At 36.2% G+C, this 26,238-nt stretch overlaps 1 protein-coding gene across 1 annotated transcript in view; it reads left to right on the top strand.

Moving 5' to 3' along the window:
* The first annotated feature begins 1,433 nt into the window (after positions 1–1,433).
* The window catches only part of gjc1 (gap junction protein gamma 1), a 66,498-nt gene continuing 41,693 nt past the window's right edge, over positions 1,434–26,238 (top strand). Inside the window, exon 1 of the mRNA XM_056450385.1 lies at positions 1,434–1,737. The gene's annotated coding sequence lies outside the window, so the exon portion shown is untranslated. The remainder of the gene's footprint in view (positions 1,738–26,238) is intronic.

Genomic DNA, 26,238 nt, shown 5'->3' with positions numbered 1-26,238 from the left:
TACTCATATGCTGAGCACTTTAAATGTATTTTTTTAATCAAGTTCGACATCTTGCTTTATATATTCTCTGATGTCACGATAAAACAAATTATTAAACATAGACTATTAAGAAATTTCCACAGAATGAATTAAATCTTTCTTCTTGCATGATTTGCTTAAAGAATACGTCAATTTCCTACAATGAAAATCAATCGTTTAATAAACTGCTACAAGTACATAACCTATATAAGAATCATTACATAATTTCTTTAAAAAAATAACTCAATTTCTTAAAAAAGATGAATCATTTAATAAGCACTTAAATATATATTTAGAAAGCAATAGTTTTTCCTGAGGAAATCATGCTTGAAAGCAACATGTCACTATAATACAAATGTATTAAGAAATTGTTTTTTAAAAATATTAAATCTCTCATTACTTTAAAAATACTTCAATAAAAAAGATAAATAATTTAATAAATTGCTCAATGTGATTTTGGAGCACAGTCATGAGGAAATCATTATGTCACTATCAAACAAATAATTAAACGTATTAATAAATGATTATAAAAATATTTTAACCTTTTTTTGAGTTAACTGAATTAATAAATTGCTAAATGTAAATTTTAACATAATAGTTTTTCATGTTTTCACGAGGAAATCATGCTTGGCAGCATTATATCACTATAAAACAAATGAGTAAATAACAAGAAAATTGTTACGAAAATAACGAAACCTTTATTCTGAGTTGTTTTCATTTTTTATCCTTTAATTTCTTTTAAACAGCTCAATGATTTTATAAATTGCTAAAAATAAACACAATAGCTTTTCACGTGGAAATCATGCTTGGCAGCGTTGTCACTAAAACAAATGATTAAATGTATTAATAAATTATTACAAAAATAATTAAACCCTGAGTTAATTTCATTTCTAAAAAATCCTTCAATTTCTTCGAAAGATAAAATATTGATGAATTAATAAATTGCTAAATGTAATTTTTGAACACAATAGCTTTTCATGAGGAAGTCCTGCTTGGGAGCGGGCGCGCGCCACGTATCGTGCCTGCGCATAAGTCAATCATCCTTTGCCTTTTGTGAACGTCAGAATCTGCCCTCGTCAGTGCTCATCCATCCGTCAGGGCTTCCCTTCAGTGTTAATAATACGCTCCAGCATCCCTCATACAAGGTCGTTGCCTTTTGACTTTCCGCGTGATAATAAACAATGGGAAAAGTCGCGTGGCTGCGCAGTGGAGGCAGTCATTGTGTTCCAGCCTCCCCGCGAGGACGCGGACGAGACTCGGACAGCGCTTGAAATCAAATCGCAGTCTTTTTATTGCTGACAGACAGTAGGATGGGAAGCTCGCACGTGTTCACTTTGGGCGCGCGATTGAAAATGACACTGCGAGCGCGCGAGAGATTTTCGCCAGGTAAAAACGGGCACGAGCGCGAAAATGAATCCAGCGGCGAACGGCTATCAGTGGTGATTTCTGCTGCACAATGACTGGATTATTCCGGCGTGACTTATGAACTGAACGACAGGTTGGAAACGAGCGTTAACCATAATCGCAAGACGTCATACAACAGCGTTTGTCTCCCAGCAACATGTCAAAAACGGACAGTTTCAGGTCTCGTGAAGTCTTCATCGGCGAGCAGACCGAGGCGGAGGCGAGTCCGACAACCAGAGGCTAAAACATCGGAACCTTCCGTCTATTGACCGGGCATCCTTCTCCTTAAAGTAATCATCACAGACTCGCAGAGCGGTGAGAGTCATCTTTAAGTCATTTGTGTCTTTTACTACGAGATATTTAGTGTGAAGAAACAGCATGTAAGAGCGCGCGCGCGTGCGTTACCACATTTTGGCGAGGTTAGAGAATGATTGTAAACCAATTAAAAACTTAATAATTGAAACCACGTTAAATGGCATGGATTTATGTGAATCACAACACAGTAATTCAGTGTTTACTACTGTAAAAGATTACCGCGCTCTGGAGCGCACTTTATATCCACAGGTTTGGTTTCGGCGTTTTTGCTGACAGAAACAAAACGGCTCTACAGACTTCACATTTATTCCTCACATTGCTTTTACTTAGTGTCAAAACACCCACAGCTGAAACTGAGGAGTATTTTAGTTTTTAGTGTTTGTTTAGTGAAGTAACCTATCTAAAAAAATAATCAAATTTTCACAGGTGATTGAACTAGTTTCTTGCTCTTTCTTTTATTTAACATTTTAATTAATTATTTTTCATCAAGTTTTATGAATTGATTGCATTTAAGCAGCTAGTTAAACACTTTTGAATAGTATTTCTCTTTCTAAATAGCCTTTTGTTCCTCTTTCTTTCTTTTTTGTGTTTGTTTCTATAATAGAGTACTGTAAATGTGACCATGGACTACACAACCAGTTATAAATGTCAGCTTCTTTAAATTGAAATGTTTACATCTTCTGAAAGTTTATTAAATAAGATTTCCATTTATTTATGGTTTGTTAGGACAGGACAATATTTGGCCAACATACAACAATTTGAAAAGCTGGAGTCTGAGGGTGTAAAACAATCTAAGAAGTCACATTTAAATTTGTGCAAATACAATGCTTATCAATGCACAATAATAATTAAAAGTGTGTATTAATATATTTACAGCTGGAAATGTACAAATCTTCATGGCACATGATCTATATTTACTATAGTAATGATTTTTACATTAACTATAAATCATTTTGACCTGTATAACATATTTTTGGCTATTACCAAAACTATGCAACATTATATAATAAGCATAACAAATTCTCAAATCAAAAAGTTGTGCTTGGAATCAGAGGACATTTGTTCAAATTGCCCGCAGTAAAGTCCCTATTTTGTCAAATATCAGATCATGTCCATAAAATCATTGTCTTGAAGAGGATTATGCTTGTCGTTTTGTTGCGAAAGGCAATTGAGTGTATTTTTTTCTTCATTCTTTACGTGAGCAGAGTAATTCATTGTTTGTTCGTGGTCAGTCTGTTTAATGTCTGCTAAGAGGACACCATGTTTTCCAGTGAAATGTACTCAGTACAGTACTGCTCTTCGGCTCACTGCTCCACAGTAACAAGCCTTCCAGGTATTTGTCACAGTTGTGCAACAAAAACATCTGATTAAAGCAATTAGCTGATATTAGAGCATGAAAAGGTTTTCATTAGCAGAGGTGAGGTGGTGGCACGTAAAAAGCAGGAAATACCTCTTGTGGGGTTTTCTACTTTACTCTTAATCTATTGTTGCTTTGTAGGCAGTTTGTGTATCTGGATTTATGGATTTACTGGCAAAGTAAAGGTGTCAGCGAGGACTTTATATATATATATATATATATATATATATATATATATATATATATATATATATATATATATATATATACTTCATAATTTGTGGATGTTTGTTTTATTGCCTTCTTCACTATTTTATGTCACCTTAATGTGGGGTTTTTAATATTTTAGATGCTACAGACCCCAACATATGATCATTGTTTAGCGAGGTACCTCCATCCTAAAATTTAAACAACATCTGAGTTTTGTGCATGAAGACCCAATTTATACAGTAAAAAAATCTGTTTAAAAGTAATATTATCAATGTATCAAAAGTATTATTTGGAAAAATAAATTAATACATATTTTACTTCTCATTAAATTACTGCATCTGCTAATTTGTTTGCTTTAATTAATTAGCTAAACACTTTGGATTACTGATTTAATTATTACAAATCTAATTTTATTAGATAATTAACAATTTTTTGTGTGAATTATTTTAGAAGTATTATAATTATTCTATCTCTATCTGTCTGTCTATCTGTCTGTCTATCTATCTATCTATCTATCTATCTATCTATCTATCTATCTATCTATCTATCTATCTATCTATCTATCTATCTATCTATCTATCTATCTATAATATTTATTTGTTTTTTATGTAGTTCTTTTATTGGTATTTCTGAATTTGAAAAACCCTGGCTTTTATTTATTTATTGTTACTGTTTTAAAATATATTTAATGAGTACATTATTTATCCAGACTCAATTAAAATCATTTAGAAAATTATTTAAAACTGATCATCTAAAAGTGTGCAATTAGCAAACCATTTAATATTCATTACTATGTGGAAGTAAGTTCAAAATAATACATTAAATATTAATAAAATAATACATAAATTATTGCTCAAGTTTGAATTCCTGTCAATTAAACATATTTTATATGATCAAAAGAACGCATCTATTCTAGTATTAATATTTATGCATAGTAGGGCTGCATAATATATCGTTTCAGCATCGGTATCACAATGTGTTTGTCCGCAATAGTCACATTGCAGGATCTGCAGTGTTGACTTGGGATTATAGTTGATCAACAGTTGAGATCGAATACATGAGATTTGTGGAGTCAGTATAAACCATAACATAGTCAAACTTTATCAATTGCATGTATTTTAAAGGCTTTTCAAGAGAGTTTAAAGCATCGTGGTATAGAAATGTTCAACATTTGTAACTTTAATGAAGAAATGTTACTAAATTTCTAACTAAACAGTGTTATTTTACATTTCATAATTCAGCTTCTGTACCTGAAAACGGTTTGACTTTCCGGAAACTGTTTCTTTGTCTTTTTTCTTTGCTTTAATTATTCTTGCTTGTATTTAATTTGTTATTTTTTATACACAATTTACAACCTTCTTTCCATATATTGCTTCTTTGATGTTTTTAGTTTTGTTGTTGTTGCGTTTTTTTCTGCAGCAGCATCTTTGGTTTCTTTTTTCTCTCTTCGTTTTAAGCAGGAGGATCTGTGTGTGCTTCAACCTATGTGACATATTACATGCAAACACACAGAAGACATTCAGGCTTTGCTGCAGATAGAAATATAGTAAAGAAAGGATTGGAAATTGTGCTTTGCCGGGGTAAAAGAGCGATGAGGAGCACATTCTATCTGGCATGCAATTACACACACGCTCATGCACTCGAAAGTCCAGGAGCCTGATCTGAGGAACCTGGCCTGTGTGCAGTTTTCTAATGTGAACATATACACACACACACACACATAAAGAGATGAAACAGACTGCTTCGTTCCGGCTGGTCAAGGCCAGTTTTGACCACCCAGATTGAGGCAGCTTCAGATAAGTGGGGAGTTTCTGAAGCCTCTCAGTAAGTCTGTTACAAAGTCTGTCTTCCATTTGGACATTAAAATAAATGATGGCAATCGCCAAAAATATATTTTTTGTGGATCTTTAGCACCATAGTACAGTTATCAGGCCATATGACATTTTGGACATATTTGGTCACCACAGTTTGGAAAACCTGACCCACTTCATATGTTTTTTTCTGATCATATAGCTATGCGATTGTGAAAAAAGGAGGTGTAAATGTGCTCCAAAATGGGTTTCAGACAGATATAAATCCAGTCACTCAAACCACTACAGGAGGGTACGAGATACGAGACTGGACAAGTATGTGCATCTGGATGTTGAAGTGTAAATTTTACTCCCTAAAATGTAAAAACATGAAAGTGAGAGCATGTTATAGGCTTTATGATATAGCCAGGTATATGCAAAATACCACAGATGGCAGTTATGGATTTTTTCTTTTTGATTCTGTTTTTGACCAATCATTAACCATTAAATGATCAAATTAGAATGTTAAATTAATATAAAATGGCAGCATTTACAACAGAGGCTCATCACACACCTGTAGTAGCCAATGTCTGTTAAAGCAGAGGAAAAATATAGGATTTAGTTAATTTACAAAGACACAATGTTTTGTTTTTGGGAGAATAGGTTATACACAAATGTGTAAATCATTTACAGTTTTGAATACAGTTTTTTACGTATCTACAGTATAGGACAAAAATAGATATTTTATTTAGCTTCTAATGACAGCAATCACATAGGGTGCCTTTACTGGAGCCAAGGGCAGGGCGATGCAGGAAAAAATGATCATGATATAATGTTTAATATAATTTGTTATTGATAATTATTATTAAATATTATATTATTAATAATTAATATTATAATTATTATTAAGCATATTTTAACAATCTTTTTAGCATTATTAGGATTTTTTTATTTATTTAACCACTTTAATTTAATTTACCAACATTGCTTAGGCAAATAGTTTTAATTGTCAAACAAAAATATTTACATAAAATAGCTCATCTCTTGATAATAAAATAAACGTGTTAAAGAGACTCAAAAGTAAAAAATAAAATGTTACAAAGTGTGTGCAATGGTAAAGCATAAACGCTGAACAATCAAAACAAACTTTAAAGTAGATCAACATTTGTAAGGTGTGAGTAATGGTACACTTCAAACTCCGTAAACAAAACCAATTATGATAATCAAATCTGAGCTTTCAAGTAAAGAAACTAACCATCATTATTCAAATACATTTTGCAACATTACAAATTGTGAAGTTGAATGACTATATATTACACCTATGCTAAAAAAATCTTTCAGATGGGGTGCTATTGACTGGGATGCACAAGAAAAGAAACCAAAAAGCCACTCTGGTGACATCCTTACATCCTTTTTTTATTCACAATTTCTTCACTGATGCTAGTCATGGCACTCATTTACGTGTGTGTTGTTATTTTGAGGTGGTGAAACCCAACCGCAGTCTGTTCACAGGTTGTGTCTAAGAGCACATGGTTTCCTTCACCATTTTCAATCTGCTTTGTGCTCGCGCTCCCCTGGGGTCTTACCTAAGTAGGCGATCATCAGCCGTTTTCTCAGAGGATGACAAATGAACAAGCCATTGCTCAGGCTCTGATACTAGTTTGTATTTATGAAGAGAATTAAAAAGCACTGCAGTGTTCGGGTGCTTTGTGTTTATCTGAGTCTGTCATTGTTACCAAAATGTGTATATTGCATGCAACGTGTGAAACAGATTGGTTGGTTCTACTTGCATGAATCGCGCTGCACATGTGGCATTCTGGAAAGTTGAGATGTTTTCAATTAGGTACACCTGGAAAATTCTTGCGCGTCACGTGCACGCCGATAGCTCTAAGCTTATTGCCATTCCTTCCAAGGCACGCGGTCAGCAGCCACATTTTCATAAAGCTATAGCACTTCACTGAAACTTCCTAACAAACTTTTTTATTGTTATTGACAAGGGTGTTCGGTCAATAAATACCGATTACCGTTTTATCAGCCCAGCCCTACTGGAGCCTTAATAAAAAAAGCCATTTGTGTGCCGATTAGATTTATAGCTTAAGTTTCTGTAAAGATGCAAGTAATTAATAAGCATCAGATACATCATATTTTAAGTCAATATAACCTAGATAAATTTGCATATAGCTCGGGGTTTAAAGATCAGAATGATATTTGTTTAGCGGAGATGGATTTATGTGGCGAAATGTAAATGTATGCATTTTCACTAATCGGATATCATTCATTCATTTTCTTTTCGGCTTAGTCCCTTTATTAATCCAGGGTTGCCAAAGCGTAATGAACCGCCAACTTATCCAGCATATGTTTTTTTTCGCAGCGGATGCCCTTCCAGCTGCAACCCATCACTGGGAAACATCCATACACACTCATTCACTAAATTGTCCTACACTACGGACAATTTAGCTTACCCAATTCACCTTTACCACATGTCTTTGGACTGTGGGGGAAACCGGAGCACCCGGAGGAAACCCACACGAGCACAGGGTGAATGAACATGCAAACTCCACATAGAAATGCCAACTTATCCAGCCGAGGCTCGAACCAGCGACCTTCTTGCTGTGAGGCGATCATGCTACCCACTGTGCCACCGTGATGCCCCAAATCAAACATCAGATCAGAGAAAACAGAGAAACATGGCCAGGTGTAAACAGCTCCATAGACAATGATGTATTTTGTGGGATTTTGCATGTGCACTTGTTTGTTTTCTACAAAGAAGAGCTGTCTACATCACTGTGGTGATTCATAATGACTCCATCATTGTGTGATGCACACACACACATACACATCATAGACGCAGCATGTTTTTTTGTGTGTGTGTGTGTGTGTGTGGAGAAGGAGGGGGGGTTATAGATCCTCAGTGACATTCCCAGTGGGAAGGAGTCTGATGTGATTCTTTTCTTCCACTCAGCTCAGTGCAGAAGCGAACCTTTGCCATGCAAACACACACAGACACACACACACACACACACACACGTGAGTGTGCATTCGCAGCTTCTGTGGCTGAATGAGTAAATCTGCAGTCAGTATTAATGCTGTGTGACAGCGAGGGATGACTGCAAAGACAGGACACACCGAGACAACAGAGGCCACATAAAACACACACACAAACACAAGCCGTGCTGATTTACAGCGTTCCCTCCCATGGTCTGCCCAGCATCATCTTTTGCAAAACTTTCTCTTTCTCATGCTCAAGTCTCTGTGGTGACACATAACCTGTGTCAGAGACAAGTACATGGGCTCTGTTGACCCAGCCAGGTCTGGGTCCTGTCAAACAGAGACAGAGCAAAACAGAGGAAGAAATAACATACTTGAGAAATCCATTAGGTTGCAGACTCACGTCTCTGTTTCTTCGTCTCTGGATCTGTTGCTCAGATGAAATGAATGTAGAGCAGAAGTACAGGTCTCACGTCCAATTGGAGGCACAACAAACTGGATTTAACACAATACTGATGGCTGTGGAGACAATTTGATGTTATCCCAAAGCCTTCTGCCAGGATCTGCACTCCTGGTCGCAAGAAATTTAAACACACTCCATCTGAAGTGTTCGCAGCACAGCTGAATGTACTGTACTGTGGCCAGAACAAAATTGTTATGTTGAGTTTGCCATCTGAAGCGAATGTAATGGGGGAAAAGATTGTGAAACAGTACAGTGAGGGCTCAACGATGAGAAAGAAAGATGGCCCTGAACTATTATTTGCCCTGTTGGTAGACCTGTCACGATATCTATTTTCTGTTGTGCGATGTATTGCCCCAAAATACATTACGATAAACAATATTATTGTCATTTTAAGACCATTTGTATGCCACTCGTTATAAACTGCCAGAATGGCAATAAAATATCACAATGGAAGTACACTCTTCCAAAGAACACATCATATTTTATTCTTAAGAATTTTTCATTTAATTAGTCATTTTAACAATTTAATAATGAGGCATTGCAATCAAAATGTGAAAGTGCACATCCTAAACAAATAAATTATAATAAATATAAACAAAAAAGTGCAAGGTAAAAAGTAACAGAGGCTGTGATATCTGCTACCAGATCTATTTTCAGTTGTCAGACACCCACATGAAAATATACTATATTATGATTATACTATACTATGATTAATAGTAAATACTGTAGTGTTGTTAACCATACTGACACTAACACCTCCAATAGAGATAGAGGTGTTGCACAGTCAGCTAAAATGTGGCTTGAATTGGTTATGTATGGACGATATATATTGCATCACCAAAAATGATTGAGGTCATGTCCATGTGTTGTGCGAGAAGTCTATATATTGATCGTTGTGACAGGCCTACCTGTTTGGTCAGAGCTTTCTTACATTTCTTAATTATTTACATGCATGTGTTATTTGAAAAGTGCATAGAATTTGGTAAACAAAACTAAAAAATTATTTAAAAATGGTTTTAAAAAATACACACTAAATACTCATATAATGTATTAAGATAAATGTATATGCGTTAAACTTGCTAAACATACACATTTTTCTGTTTGGCCAGTGAAAACATTGGCAGATTATGAAAACATCTACAGATCTATTTAATAAAAAGTGATCTAGTCTGGTTTGAGTTGGCCCGTAAAAAAAGCTTTACTGTTCTGCACTGACAAAGGCAATAAATAATTAACCGTTTACTTTTTTGCTCACTTTGCTGTTTATTATTTTGTCAATTTTTTTGCTTTATTGGAATACTTTATTTTTATGGATGCACTGATAAGGATTTTTGGGCCGATACAGATAACCGATAAATCTTTAGATTTGGAGGCAGATAACTGATATACAGTGCATCCAGAAAGTATTCATAGCGCTTCACTTTTCCAAATCTTTTATGTTACAGCCTTATTCCAAAATGGATTAAATTAATTTATTTCCTCATAATTCTCCACACAATACCCCATAATGACAAAGTGATAAATTATTTTTTTTAAATGGTTGAAAATTTATAAAAAATAAAAAACCTGAAAAATCACATGTACAGAAGTATTTACAGCCTTTGCCGTGAAGCTCTAATTTAAGCTCAAGTACAATCTCTGTTTCCACTGATCGTTCTTGAGATGTTTCAGCAGCTTAATTGGAGTTCATCTGTGGTAAATTCAGTTGTTTGGACATGATTTGAAAAGGCGTACATCTGTCTATATAATGTCCCAGGGTTGACACTGCATGTTAAAGCACAAACCAAGCATGAAGACAAAGGAATTGTCTGTAGACCTCAGAGACAGGATTGTCTCGAGGCACAAGGCTGGGGAAGGTTACAGAAAAATTTCAGCTGCCCGGAAAGATCCAATGAGCACAGTGGCCTCCATCATCCGTAAGTGGAAGATGTTTGGAACCACAAGGACTCTTCCTAGAGCTGGCCGACCATCTAAGCTGAGTGATCGAGGGAGAAGGGCCTCAGGAAGGTGATCATTAATCGGATTGTCATTCTGTCTGCGCTCCAGCGTTCTTCTGTGGAGAGAGGAGAACCTTACAGAAGGACAACCATCTGTGCAGCAATCCACCAATCAGACCTGTATGGTAGAGGGGCCAGACGGAAGGCACTCCCTGCCAAAAGGCATCTGAAGGACTCTCAGACCATAAGAAACAAATTCTCTGTTCTGATGAGACTAAAATGAACTCTTTGAAGTGAATGCCAGGCATTACGTTTGGGATGTTTTTCAGCAGCAGGAACTGGAAGACTAGTCAGGATAGAGGGAAAGATGAATGCAGCAATGTACAGAGACATCCTGAATGAAAACCTGCTTTAGAGTGCTCCTGACCTCAGACTGGGGCGACGGTTCATCTTCCAGCAGAACAATGACCCAAAGCACACCGCCAAAATATCAATGGAGTGGCTTCACAACAACTCTGTGAATGTCCTTGAGTGGCTCAGCCGGAGCCCAAACCTAAATCCTATTGAACATCTCCCGCGAGATCTGAAAATGGCTGCACACCGTCGCTTCCCATCCAACCTGATAGAGTTTGAGAGGTACTGCAAAGAGGAATGGGGGGAAGACAGGTGTACCAAGCTTGTGGCATCATATTCAAAAAGTCTTGAGGCTCTAATTGCTGTCAAAGGTGCATTAACAAAGTATTGAGCAAAGGCTGTGAATACTTATGTACATGTAATTTTTAAGGTTTTTTATGGAATAAGGCTGTAACATAAAAAATGTGAAAAAAGTGAAGCGCTATGAATTCTTTCTGGATGCACTGTATGTATAAACAAATGGATGTTAAAGGAACTTCACAGAACTGTGGATGAAATTTTATGGGTGACAAGAAAATGAACCTCCTCAAAGTTCAAGAGAGTCAGCTGTTTTTGCACTTTCTCTTGCTCTTTCTAGTTTTCTTTTTCCCTCTGTGTGATCTGTTTCTCCTTTTGGTTCTCCTCTAACTCTCCCTCAGTGATCCTGCCATGAGCGCAGTGACAGACCTCTTAGTTACATCATCAACACGAAACATGAGTCCTCCAACACAGGTCAAAAAGTATTAGACAGAATTTATATGTGTGTGTGTGTGTGTGTGTGTATGTGAGAGATGTCCTTGTTTCCTGTCTTTTCCCCAAGTCATGTTCAAAGGGGGTATCATTCACCCATGGCTGGGTTTCCATGGCCACAAGGACCAAGCCAATCAGAGCGCAGGGCCACCATGTGCTCCAGACAAGGAAAAAGCCCTTTGGCGACACATATGCTAGCATGCTAACGCTAAGCATCTCCTCCTACTTCATTTCGATCCCCATAACCCTTAAATCTTTTCAAGTTTTAAATAGCGTGATGCATTTATAATGTTCTCCCTTATGCTGTCACTTTTTTCCCTCCTCGCTTTCTTCCCTAGGCAAGACATGAATAATGAGGGAAAAGGAAAGATGGGCAGCAGTAAAGGAAAGGGGAAGTGCCCTACAGACAAACAAGCCTTAACGATAAGTGTAAAAATAGAAAGGAGGTGAGATGCATACCGTGGAGTTTTTTCTTACAAACTTTGCTGATTTATATTGTCTGATGGAGTGTTTATTCTGTTAGAGCGCAGAAGGTCTACAAAAGAAACAGGGTAGAAGAAAATATTTACTGGTGGATTTATAGCCACGCAGACGGCAATTCCTGTAACTGTTTCTTTCACCACGCCAACAAACTGAATTTTCCTACGGGTTAATGCGCTCTAAACTGTAATAGAATTGCATTGTTTGCTTTTGGGAATGACTGTGTCCATGGAAATGCAGTTCTATTGTTCCCGTCTAATCTCAGTGTTTTGTTCAGACACGGCTTTTATATATTATGTGGACACATCTGCAGGTATGGGATTGTGTGGAGGAACGCAACGCTCTCTCTCTTTCTCACACACACAGACACTCATTCTCGCACATACCTTGATCAAAGGCTTTAAGCTCCGATTTTGGAGAAATCCCCTCAATGGCAAGTTTCCATGGAGACTAAAATATTTCCCCAATTCCCATCCTAAGCTGCGTCTCACTTCACAGTTACCATTATGTGTTCCCTCTTTTCCTCCTTTCACTGCAAAAATGATTTTCCTACTCTGTTTTTTATGCCTCAGTTTTTGTAGTACAAATAGATCCTTAAAGGGGTCAAGAACTTGTGCGATTTGGGGAAAATATCTAATTTCGATTATTATTATTATTATATTTTTGACAGATATTGCAATTTCGATTTGATTAGTGATTTAATTTTGTAGTCAAGCTTCACTTCAATAATGTATAGCGTAGCCTTGTACTGCTAAAATGCAGGGAGTGTTAGTTAAAAAAGAAACAGAAAAATATCAACTTACTTAAACATTTATTCAAATTTGTTTTTAAATATTCAGAAATGAAACACTCATTTTTCTCTAGAGAGAACAAAAACTAATAATTATAAAAATACAGAACACTCAGCAAACTTACATGGCTGAAACAACTCTGAAATTGTACTTTGCTGTTGGTTGCTTCTAGATTGAGTGTCACTGGCAATACTTTCAGTTGACTTTTTAGCAAGACGCTCCTCAAATAGCTGCCTGTGGTTCTTTTTTAGGTGCTGGTTGTTGTATTTAATTTTTACAAATTACCAGTTTTTGTTCGGTGTTTGTAATTTTTTTGAAACCAAAATATTTCCATATTACTGATTTCCGTTTTTTCTTTGATATTAACTTGTCTATTAATGCTTCTGAAGTGCCAAATGACACCACTCGCCTGCTCTTTCCTGGTTGTTTTTTCTTGAGGGCGTTCCGCATAGTTCAGTTGCGCAATTCTGATTGGGCAGACCAAAAAGGCAGTCAACCATTTGCTCTGGATGAGGGAGATTAAATAATTCATATATACTTCATATTGCAGCCTCTTGCAATTAGCTAATCGTGTAATGTGAAGTAGACAGCACAGTTTGGAATCAAATGCAGGGTTTTTTAAGTCCTGGCCATAAACAGGCGAAAGGTCAAAATTCAGGCAGCATACAGGAATAAACAATAAAACAAGGCAAGGAAAACGTGTCGTAAAGTTCACAATACTGCTTGCAAAACTCAGCACTGATGTGTGAGAGTGCTCTCTTTATAGTCTGGGTAATGAATGAATGAATGATGAGCTTCAGCTGTGTCTGTCTGAGTGCGTGTGTAATCAACGGAATGAGGAACCGGTGTGAGTGAGCGCTGCATGACAGGATTTATCCACATAACGGCGAATATTTAGTTCTTTATTGAACTGTGTGTTTACCTGCGATCTGCAGCCGCTAGCTCACTGGTGAGCATAACAAATCGCAACATTTTAAATTGCGATTCGCTTTTGATTAATCGCACAGACTTATTAGCAAGATTTAATACAATGAAATTCATACTCACTGCTATGAATGTTTGGTTATTGCTGTGTTTTGCGTATTAAAATAATGGATGGACTGTTGTTATGTACTCTGGAAAAAAAAAGGCGGCGCAGTGGGTCGCGCTGTCGCCTCACAGCAAGAAGGTAACTGGTTCGAATCCCAGCTGGATCAGTTGGCATTTCTGTGTGGAGTTTGCATGTTCTCAGTGTTGGCGTGGGTTTCCTCTGGGTGCTCTGGTTTCCCCCATTAGTCCAAAGACATGCGCTATAGGTGAATTGGGTAGGCTAAATTGGTCATAGTGTGTGTGTGCGTGTGCGCATGCGTGTGTGTGTGTGTGTGTGTGTGTGTAAATGCAAAACTGTATGGGTGTTTCCCAGTGCTGGGTTGCAGCTAGAAGGGCATCCGCTGCGTAAAACCTATGCTGGTTAAGTTGGCGGTTCATTCCGCTGTGGCGACCGCTTAATAATAAAGGGACTAAGCCAAAATGAATAAATAATAAATAACTAATGAATGAAACACTGGAAAAACTACAATATGCACTCCATCAGGTTTTAATTTAAGCCTTTAATCTTTTGTTTTTAATATTTTAGGGGCTATGATTCTGTATCTTTCTCTGTATTTTCAGAAATATTATTACTTATTTTGATTTAAAGAGCTCATATTATAAATGAAATAGGGTCATATGTAGGTTGTAAGGGTCTCCAACAACAGTCTAATATGCATGCAAGGTTAAAAAACACTTTGATGGTCTTATAATCTGCATTTATTTTTACCTAATTATCCCAGCGACTCCCATATGAATCGTTCAGTGATTTATTTGTTCCCAACCCCCTCCTCAGCGCGAAGCTAATCTGCGCTGATTGGACCGATGACAGCCTGCTGCGATTGGTCGACAGTGACAGGCTTCAGCGCGAGACAGAGTGAAATGCCCAGCTGCTAATCTACAATATAAAAGTAGTCACAGTGCATACACGCTTCATAGTGTAAGGCTTTTTTCACACACACACACACACACACACGCACACACGCACACACACACACAACCCTCTTTAGAAGAACTGGGGAGATCGACGCGAGTCTCCTAGCCACTTTACCTTCTCTCTCTCTCTCTCTCTCTCTCTCTCTCTCTCTCTCTCTCTCTCTCTCTCTCTCTCTCTCTCTCTCTCTCTCTCTCTCACACACACACACACACAACGCTCCTCAGAAGAACTGGGGAGATCGACGCGAGTCTCCTAGCCACTTTACCTGCTCTTTCTCTCTCTCTCTCTCTCTCTCTCTCTCTTTACTGTACACGTGGTTACTCTTTATATTCTCTTATCGCATGTAAGCCACGTTAAAAACGCGACGCGTGCCGCTTTGTTTACGGATTTAACGTTAAATGCTTTTGTGAGCTCGCGTTCCACTGCCGTTTGTCGTTGCTATGGCCATCGTAAGCTAGGATACAGGGGACTCGTGTCGATCTCCCTAGTTCTGAGGAGGAACATGATGTGTGTGTGTGTGTGTGTGTGTGTGAGAGAAAAAGAGCAGGTCGAGTGTGTAACCGCGTGTACTGTACCAGGTTAACAAGTAACAAAACACAATAAATACATAAATTGCAAGTTAAACGAGGCAACAATTTTAATCGCACTTACACTAGTGAATAAACCTCAACCACTGACTCTTCACAGTTTCATCTTTGGGTAGAGACTGTCAATATTATCCATCTGAGCACAGCGTGACTTCATTCGACCGGCGGCGTCTGTGTGTGTGTGTCTAGTGTTTTTTCTGTGTTAGTGGGCGGGGCCGCAGGTTTCAAATCTCCCTGGTTTGCGCGCGTAACTACTGGCGAGGCTTGTGTTTCGTAGCTGCGTCATCGCGAAACACCTAATGACTCGTTATCAAGACGACTCGTTTGAAGCACTATGAGTCGACTCTTTTATAGATGAATCAATAATTTTAAACACTGTACACTTACAGATTTAAGCCTTAGCTGGATATTTCACTTCACTTAGAGCTGTGTTACACACTACATGGAAGGGCATTTTCAAAAACCCATAATATGGGCTCTTTAAAAATCAACGCCCTACTTAAGTTACACAATTACAGAATTCATTCATTCATTTTCCTCCAGCTTAGTCCTTTTATTCATCAGGGGTCACCACTGCGGAATGAACCGTCAACTTAACCAGCATAGGTTTTACACAGCGGATGCCCTTCCAGCTACAACCCAGTACTGGGAAACATCCATACACATTCGTTCACACACACACACACTACGGCCAATTTAATTTATTCAATTCACCTGTACCGCACATCTTTGGACTGTGGGGGAAACTGGAGCACCCGGAGGAAATCCACACCAACACGGGGAGAACATGCAAACTCCACACAGAAATGCCAGCTCACCCAGCCTAGACTCGAACCAGTGACCTTCTTGCTGTGGGGCAACAGTGCTAACCACTGAGCCACCGTGTCATCCCAAAAACAGAATGTTTTACAGTCACTTTATAGTTACTACTATCAAAAAATGCACTTAGTTTTAGGTTTAAAATATGGCACATTTACTGTCCAACAACAATTATTTTATCGTTTAGATATTTTGGTCAGAGTTACTGCACACATATTTTACTACTGTTAGATGTTACAAACCTTCTGTTTGCATACACATGGCAGCACAACAATTAACTGAAGTTTGTTATCTCTAGCAGAAACTTGCATGACTTTTACCATTTACAGATGGAGAATACACTTGTGAAATGTACCAAGGAAAACGGCACATCTCAAACACACCAAATAAGCAGCCGATCTGGCAGCTGCACATGTGTCTGTCAGAGCTTCTTACAGCACACTTCTGAGTTATTTTAAAGCCCATAATATAAAGTGTGCGTCTTGTTTAGGACAAATTGGATTATGCAGAAATTAGATTAGGCATGCTGCTAAAGATAATAGAGCCTATTATAATCAGTGATTCTGACTACATTGGATGAAGTGCAGCATGACCGTAAACGTATGCCCTGTTTTGGTTCTGATGAACTCTAAATATAGTTCTTGCACTAATTCTGATGTGAAGAAACTGGAGATTTGCATGCACTTATAATGTGTTTATAATACTTTAAATATAATAATCCTATAAATTAATAAACCTCACATGTACCATTCTGCAAAAGTCACATTACTTGATTTTACTGATTTCCATAGTGAAATGGGAGTTTGTGGAGATAAACTCAAAAATGACTTTTGTTGCATCTTCAAACTACTTATTTAAAATGAGTTGAAACAACACTTCTTAAGTTTGGGGGGACAACTTAACTATTTTATGTTCAAGCTACTTAGATTTATAAAAATGATTAAGTTAACTTAATCAATTTGTTTTGGGACAACAAGAAGGAATTGTGTGGAACCCAGCATTTTTATCTCAATATCTCCATTATTGTTTTTCCACAATCATCGAAGGCCAAAATTGAAATTTGAAATTGAAATTCAATCAATTACACAGCTACTCTCTTGTATTTGTTCTCCTTCTTCTTCATGCTTGAATTGGTGGTTGAGAATAAACAGGCTATGATGTAGAAATGATGTCATTGATCATCTTCTCCTGAGGTGGTCTTTCAAGGTTGTTGCTAGAAGGGATATAGGATGCAGTCGAGACGTATTTGTATTATTTATTAATAAATTAATGCATTATTGTATTTTATTAATGTCTACCCCAACCCTAACTCCACCATCACACTAATGTAAAAACAGTAATAATACAAAGTATTCTTTATACTAATTATTAAATTACCCATTAAATTGTATTTTATAAACATCTCCCTCCACCCCAACTCTAAACCCAGCCATCACACTAATGTAAAAACAGTAATTATACCAAGTATTCCTCATATTATGTATTAAATTACCCATTAAATTGTATTTTATTAATGTCTACCCCTACCCCAACCGTAACCCAACCCTCACATTAATGTAAAAACAGTAATTATAGAGTATTCTTCATATTATTTATTAAATTACCCATTACATTGTATTTTATTAATGTCTACCCCTACCCCAACCGTAACCCAACCCTCACATTAATGTAAAAACAGTAATTATACAGAGTATTCTTCATATTATTTATTAAATTACCCATTACATTGTATTTTATTAACATCTACCCTGACCCCAACCCTAAACCCAACCATCACACTAATGTAAAAACAGTAATTATGCAGAGTATTCTTCATATTATTTATTAAATTACCCATTAAAACAGTAGTTATACAGAGTATTCTTTATATTATTTATTAATTACCCATTAAATTGTATTTTATTAATGTCTACCCTGACCCCAACCCTAAACCCAACCATCACACTAATGTAAAAACAGTAATTATGCAGAGTATTCTTTACATTTAGTCATTTTTAGCAGACGCTTTTATCCAAATATATTCTTTATATTATTTATTAAATTACCCATTAAATTGTATTTTATTAACATCTACCCTGACCCCAACCCTAAACCCAACCCTCACACTAATGTAAAAACAGTAATTATACAGAGTATTATTCATATTATTTATTAAATTACCCATTAAATTGTATTTTGTTAACATCAACCCCTACCCCAACCCTAAACACAACCCTCACGGTAATGTAAATATGGTAATTATTGTTGTACAGTCTCACAAAAATGATGCTATACTGATGCAGGGATGCAACAATTATCCCATTTCACTAATAATAGTGCTTTAATTTGTCACGGAACAAAACTTCTACAACTAAACAAAGTTATACCAACTGTGTGCTAGTTTAAAGTTCAGAGCTTGTACATCGAGGCTAATACACACACACACTGGATTAACTATGTCTAAATGCTAGTAACTAAGGGCCGTTCGCATATCGTGTCTTTTGTGCGTGAAAGTTGGTTATTTCCAATGGAGGCACGCAGCTTGTGTGCATATTGGGAGCGACGCGATCACGCTTAGCCTTTTAATTAATTAATTTATTTATATATTTATTAATTTATTTATTTATTATTCTGTCAATTATTTTTTGTGTAAAATTGTTACTTTTGTTTAAATTTGTTTCACTTATTTTTAAGTCCAAAGAGAAATGGACTTTTGTTTGTTTGTTTGTTTTTATTGTTATTTTGTGCTGTATTAATTGGATACTGAGCAGCAATAAATGACACTTTAAAATATGAGGAGTGATTTTTTTCTAAACTAGTAGTGTTTCGAAATTAATGAACGCATAATAATCGTGATTACAGTGATTATTCCTCAGACTATAATCGTACAACCAAAATCTATTATCATTGCATCCCTATACTGATGTGAGTATCCGCAGCTGTATCCCATCTAGACTTTACCATCTTTCATCACACTATTAAATCATATTTATTTAGACAAAATACTATAAGACTTGTTTTGTCAGCTTGACTTTAAAAAATGCTGCATTTTTGGACATACAGCAAAGCTTTGAGCTTTGATATTAAAGAAAATGTTTTACAGAATAACAAACTCTTATATTACAGAAGATCAATGGAAATTTGATTTATCAAGTCATGATTCATAATCATGTGCATTTATTCAAAAAGCTAAATAAAATAAAAATCAAGTCTTGTCTTCTGAAAAATGTATCAATTCAGTTATGTGACGCAAGCAAAAAAAAATCCAGACACTGTGGTTTATTCATTTAATAAAGCATGAAAGTCACACACACAAATGGATGAGAAGAAATGTATTGTTTTAATTTTATTGTGCTGCTTTTACTTTATATTTGGAGCCTGTTAATCTTTGATACGTAACCCCTAACAAAATTTTATATAGCAACATTTTATTAACGATAAATACGAATGTAAATAATATTGTATTCGGTGACCTTTTGGAAAAATACAAATAAAATAAATAAAGTCTCACACACACACACACACACACACACACACACACACACACACACATGAGAGATATTTTAGCATAAGAAGGTTTAGTATTTCAATCAGCTTTAAGAGACTTTAAATGCAGGTAGACTGGAATTTACAGCAAAGCACATGCAGGAGCGGTAATGCCGCGTAACAAGCAGATGCTCACTAATATGCTTCATCTGTGGATTAGATTTAGAAGTGAAGGTGCATCATGGTACACTAAGTTCATACATAATTCATCTTATTAAGTGTTGAGTCTGAAAGTTGGGGTTTTACGGATGTGGAATTTGAAGTGGCTCATGTTCACCTCACTAGTAAAGTTGTTGGTGCTTTATTTGGCAGCGAGTGCAAGAGTTTGGAAAGCAGCTGTAAATATTATTGTCCTGCTTCAACGGCTCTCAGTTATCATCCGTTCGGAGGGTTTCCTGCAGGACCAACGAGAAGATGATGTCACCAATAATGGCGCCGCATGTTTTAAAAAGTGACTACAGCTGGCGGTCAAGGCAGCGGGGAGTGTAGCTCCACTGTTTACATCTGTGAGAGAGATGTTTTTGGGCCAAGCTGTGTGTATATTCATGTTGACGTGCTAAGGAAAATATTAGCAACAATGTATTTGGAATATCAGGCTTTTTGGCAACGTTTATGCACAGGGTCCAGGGGTGAACTTTGTGTGTGCATATGTGTGTGTGTTTGTTTTAATCTGCAGGGCAGTATATGATGTCAAACACACTGTGGTTTTGCAGAATTTGCCTCTAAAGAAAAGGCGTGATTGTTGACCCAAACTGAATCTTTACTTCGTCGTGACATGTTGAATTCATGCCTGTTTAAAGCGGTAGTGCTGATGCCAGCATTGCATGTCATTCATTCATTTTCTTGTCGGCTTAGTCCCTTTATTAATCTGGAGTCGCCACAGCAGAATGAACCGCCAACTTATCTAGCATATGTTTTTACACAGCGGATGCCCTTCCAGCCACAACCCATCACTGGGAAACACACTCATTCACGCACACACTCATACGCTACGGTCAATTTTAGCATACCCAATTGACCTGTACCGCATGTCTTTGGACTTGTGGGGGAAACCGGAGCACCCGGAGGAAACCCACGCGAACACAGGGAGAACATGCATACTCCACACAGAAATGCCAACTGACCCAACTGAGGCTCGAACCAGCGACCTGGTTCGATGAGTTGCAGCTGAAAGGGCATCCGCTGGATAACTTGGTGGTTCATTCCGCTGTGGCGATCCCAAATTAATAAAGCGACAAAGCCAAAAGAAAATGAATGAAAACAAAGCTGTTATACGTCACTAGTTAGGTACATCCAAATACCATATTTTACAGTATGCAATGTGAGTCTTTTTAATCTGAATCTGGAAAGTGCTGGAATATATATTAAAAAAAGCGGTTTATATAATGCAGTTAACATCAAAAATAGCAACGTCTACACACAAGTTTCAAACATTTTCATTAAGTTGTGTCAGGTACATGAGATATGCATTTAGCACACAATACTAGTTTTACTTTAACTTCATTTAGATGTTTATAAATGTTGTTTATATAATTTGTTTTATATTTATTTCATTTAATTGTTATTTTTTGTCACTTGATTATCCTTTATTCTGTTTTGAATATACTTTAATGAGTGATGACAACTAAAACTCATGCTTATAGTGTTAGAAAATGTTTTATTTTGAGTTACTAATCCTGAATTGAGGCAGCACTGTCACTTCACAGCAAGAAGGTCGCTGGTTCGAGTCCCAGCTGGGCATTTCTGTGTGGAGTTAGCATGTTCTGCCCGTGTTTGCGTGGGTTTCCTCCGGGTGCTCCGGTTTCCCCCACAGTCCAAAGACATGCGCTATAGGTGAAGTGAATGAACTAAATTGGCTGCAGTGCATGAGTGTGTGTGGATGTGAGAGTGGATGGGTGTTTCCCAGTACTGAGTTGTGGCAGCAAGGGCACCTGGTGTGTAAAACATATGCTGGAATAGTTGGCGGTTCATTCCGCTGTGGCGACCCCTGATATATAAGGCACTAAGCTGAAGAAAAATAAATGAATAATCCTGAATTAATGTATAAAGCGAGACATACATCTGTGCAACGTATGTTTCTTTTTTCCTTTTTTCTCTGAACAATGCAATTTTGACCCAGCACTCCTTCACGCATGGCTCGTTTTCAGGAAATTACAAAACATGATGTATGTATTCATTAGAGACACATTTGAGATTCATGTTATTTCAAGTGTAAATGGAATTTATTTCAAACGACCACTTGCAATCTGATGAACGGAGACAGATGTTAGTACTACAGACACAGAAAGCAATAACGGTCTTAGTGAACAAATGAATAGGACGGCAGAGTTTAAAGAAAATGCATGGTTGAAAGGTAGAGGTCACAGCAAGATAGAAGAGCGTGAGTTAGTAAGAGAGAGATAATGAGGTGAGCTGAGGTAATATTCACAGCTCCCCTGAGTTAATTCACTCACCGTGTGTTAATAAGTGTGTGTGCGTGTGTGTGTGCGTGTGTGTGTGTGTGTGTGTAGAAGGCATTGTTTCCTACATCACTTTTCAGCAGCATATTACAATGTATTAGCAAGGTTGTGTGCTTGCAGATTTACTTTTTAAGACTAGATAAAGAAAAATAATTTAAATTCACTGTACATTTCTTTACTGTTGTGTTTAAAAAATCTAAATCAAACTGACCTCAGAGCCCATAAACCAATTACGCTCAGCATTGAGTTATTTTACTGGATCAGGCTCACAACAGTCTAGTGAATTATGATTAAATAATTTGTACTTTTTAGGCTGGTAAGTTTTTAAGATTCTCAAGGATCTTGTAACCATTTTTATTATTATAAATGTCATAAATCACAATTAATCAGTGCTTCATAACAAATAACATTTATTTTAGGTTTCAGACATTCAAATTCACATAACTACAAGCAAAACATACCATTTAAGGTTTGTAAAATAGACAAGGATGTCTATGGAGCTGACAATAATAATTATTTTTCAATATAACTGGATGATGTGCTTTGTTCACAAAAGATACACACTGTTTATGTTACTAGAATATTTTCTCTATTCCTCTCCCAGATAAACAGTTACTTACCTTCATGTATTTAGGCAGAAAATTATGAATAAACATGATGTAAATCTAGCATTCTCTCCAGCAGTTGTTGCTAGAAGGGATACAGTTGCTATCGGAAGTTAACATGAAGTATTAATATTATTTGTTTAATTTGCATTTATTGTATTTTATTACTGTCTACCCCTACCTCAACCTTAAACCCAACCCTCACAGTAATGTAAAAATATTATTTGTTTTACAGTGTCACACAAAGAATCCTATGTTGATGCGAGTATCCTCAGCTGCATCCCATCTAGACTTCACCACCAGGAGAGGGTGAAGTCTAGATGGTATACAGCTGAGGATACTCGCATTAAAATAGCATAATCTAATAAAATACAATTAATGCATAATTTAATAAATAATGTAAATACTTCTCTTTAACTTCAGATCGCAGCTGTGTCCCTTCTAGTAACAACGGTGGCTCCCATTACCTGTCATATAACAAGTAATGCGATCATTATTATTAAAAGTCAAAATATATGTTCTATCACATATTTAAGAATGGGAGTATCAGAAATGTAATTAATATATATATATATATATATATATATATATATATATATATATATATATATATATATATATATATATAATTAAAACATTTGTCAATATTTACAGAAAAGGACAAAAAGAAACAAAATACTACATATACATAGATCATTGGGGCCGGTGAGTCACATGACAAACTCGACACGTTGCCATGGAAACTTAAGAACAGAATGGATTCTAAGTAATGGTCACACAAAAAAGAACTCGTGGAGAAGGGTCAGCTGGAGTATTTAAAACTCATGCGTGAAAGCGTTAAAGGCTTAACTGGGTTAATTAGGCAAATTAGGGTAATTAGGCAAGTCATTGTATAATGTGGTTTGTTCTGTAGACAATCAAAACAATATCGTTTAAAAGGACTGATAATATTGACCTTTAAAATAGTTTTAAAAAATTAAAAAGTGCTTTAATTCTAGCCGAAATAACACAAATAAGACTTTCTCCAGAAGAAAAAATATTTTAGGAAATACTGTGAAAAATTCCTTGCTCTGTTAAACGTCATCTGGGAAATATTTGAAAAAGAAAAATTTCACAGGGGGGTGAATCATTTTGAATTCATTTGTACATGATGCTTTAAGCAGCTACATTTTGTTTCTTCATTTTTGTCTCATCAGCTTCGTTGGTCAAAAATGCATGGGGGGACAGAAATGGCTTCTCAGGTCAGTGGCTATTGTGCTGTGCAGCTCATAAACCTCCTCATTTATACCCGCAAATCAAACGCTCAATTGGTTTTTATGGTTGATTTCTGTTTGTTTACGTCATCCTGTCTGCATAATATATCGGCATAATGTAGCACTCGGGAGGAAATAATGAGCTCATCATATTGACAGAAAACGCTGTAGCGGATTAATCCATTGGGCTCTGAGCAGCGCAGATACCATTTAAACAAAATCTTCAAATAGAAAGTGATGTATTACAAACATGATGTCTAATTTCTGTCTTGTGTATCAGCAGGTTAGTGCTTGTGTTGTACTAAATGTTAAATTAATACCTTCAAACATTGTGGTTTGCAGATTCTAGCCACTTGCTTGTATTTCAGAGCATTTGTGCAACCGGTAACGTTTATCGCTTTTGTTCTCATCAGTTTAACAGCAGCCAAATAAAGACAAGAGCTTCAGAAATGACAGCAATCAATACCATAATCTCTCTAAGTGTTTGTGTGTGTATTGCACAATCCTTGTCTCTGTGCATCATGAGACATTTGCGCTTGCTTTTTAGCAGCACATGCATTATTGCTTGTGTTGCAATAATTTATCAAAAAAAGCACAAGACTTCTCAACTGCAAATTCTGTGCTCACAGGAAGTTTCACTGCAGAGCTCAAGTTAGTTTTAGACGAGCTTCATCGTCTAAATGAAAAATGTTTCATTAGTGTGCAAAACATATCACACTCGAGAAGAAGTTTGGTTAATATATATATATTACCTTAATCAATACAAATACAATTGTTTAATGAAAAGAAAAAGACAAAAACAATAAAAAATATATTCCTTTTTCACAACAATTGACTCCATTACATTAGGGCTGCACGATATTGGAAAAATATAACATTGCGATAATTTTTAAAAATTTTGCTATATATATATATATATATATATATATATATATATATATATTGTGATAAGAATACAATACAGAATATATTCTGCAGCCGAAGTTAGCAATATATAGTTTAAGGAAAAAATTTTTTGCCCTCTTGTATATTTATTTTTATTTTTTCAAGTATTTCCCCAAGTGATTTTTTATAATAGCAAAGAAATTTTCACTCTAATTTCTATAATATATTTTTTCTGGAGAAAGTCTTGTTTCCTTTAGTTTGACGAAATTTCAATAATAAAAAAAGAAAAAATTAAGGTCAATATTATTAGCCTACTTAAGATTATTTTTGATTGGCTACAGAACAAACCACTGTTATACAATGACTTGCCTAGTTAAACTAATAAACCTAGTTAAGCTTTCAAATTGCACTTTAAGCTGAACACTAGTACCTTGGAAAATAATACAATATTATGAACTGTCATCTTGGCATCAAGACAAATATTAGTTATTAGATATTAGTTATTAAAATTGTGTTAAAATTTCTGTAAAAAACACTTGGGAAATAATTGAAAAACCATATTTTACAGGAAGGCTAATAAGTTTGCTTTCAACTATATATATATATATAATGCACATTCAGGATGGAATTAGGATTAAATTCTACCCATAATTTTCTCTATATTTATATTATCTATATTTATATTACACGTCAATCTTACAATATGTCTGGGGCTTATAGGCACGTGCATGCACTGTATATTCATGAACTTCTCTTCCTAGTTGATAAGAGAAATATATCTGTCTATGGTGGCTGAATAATGATCATCAGAGAGGCAGCATGGAGGTCATGCTGGAGCAGTAGATGACAGTGGACGTCTGGAATGAGATAGGAAAGATGAGGCAAAAGATGAGAGCAGGGTTAGAAATTTACTTTGTAAGTGAGGAAGGTGAACTGTGGCAAGGAGAAGTACGATGGAGATACTGTTAAAGGGTTAGTTCACCCAGAACTGAAAATTCTCTTAATTAAATCATGACTAAAAGTTAATCACCCTCATGTCCAATCCCCTTAGACCTTCGTTCATCTTCTGAACACAAATTTAAATATTTTAGATGTAATCCGGGAGCTCTCTTATCCTCCATAGACAGCAACTAAAGGCTAAAGACGTTCAAAGTTCAGAAAAGGAATCAAAAACATTGTCGAAACTGTCTATGTGACTTAATCA

Source organism: Danio aesculapii, chromosome 3 (assembly GCF_903798145.1).
Source record: "Danio aesculapii chromosome 3, fDanAes4.1, whole genome shotgun sequence".
Lineage (NCBI taxonomy): Eukaryota > Metazoa > Chordata > Actinopteri > Cypriniformes > Danionidae > Danio > Danio aesculapii.
Note: the sequence above shows the minus strand (reverse complement) of the source record. Positions and strands in the feature narration are given on the sequence as shown.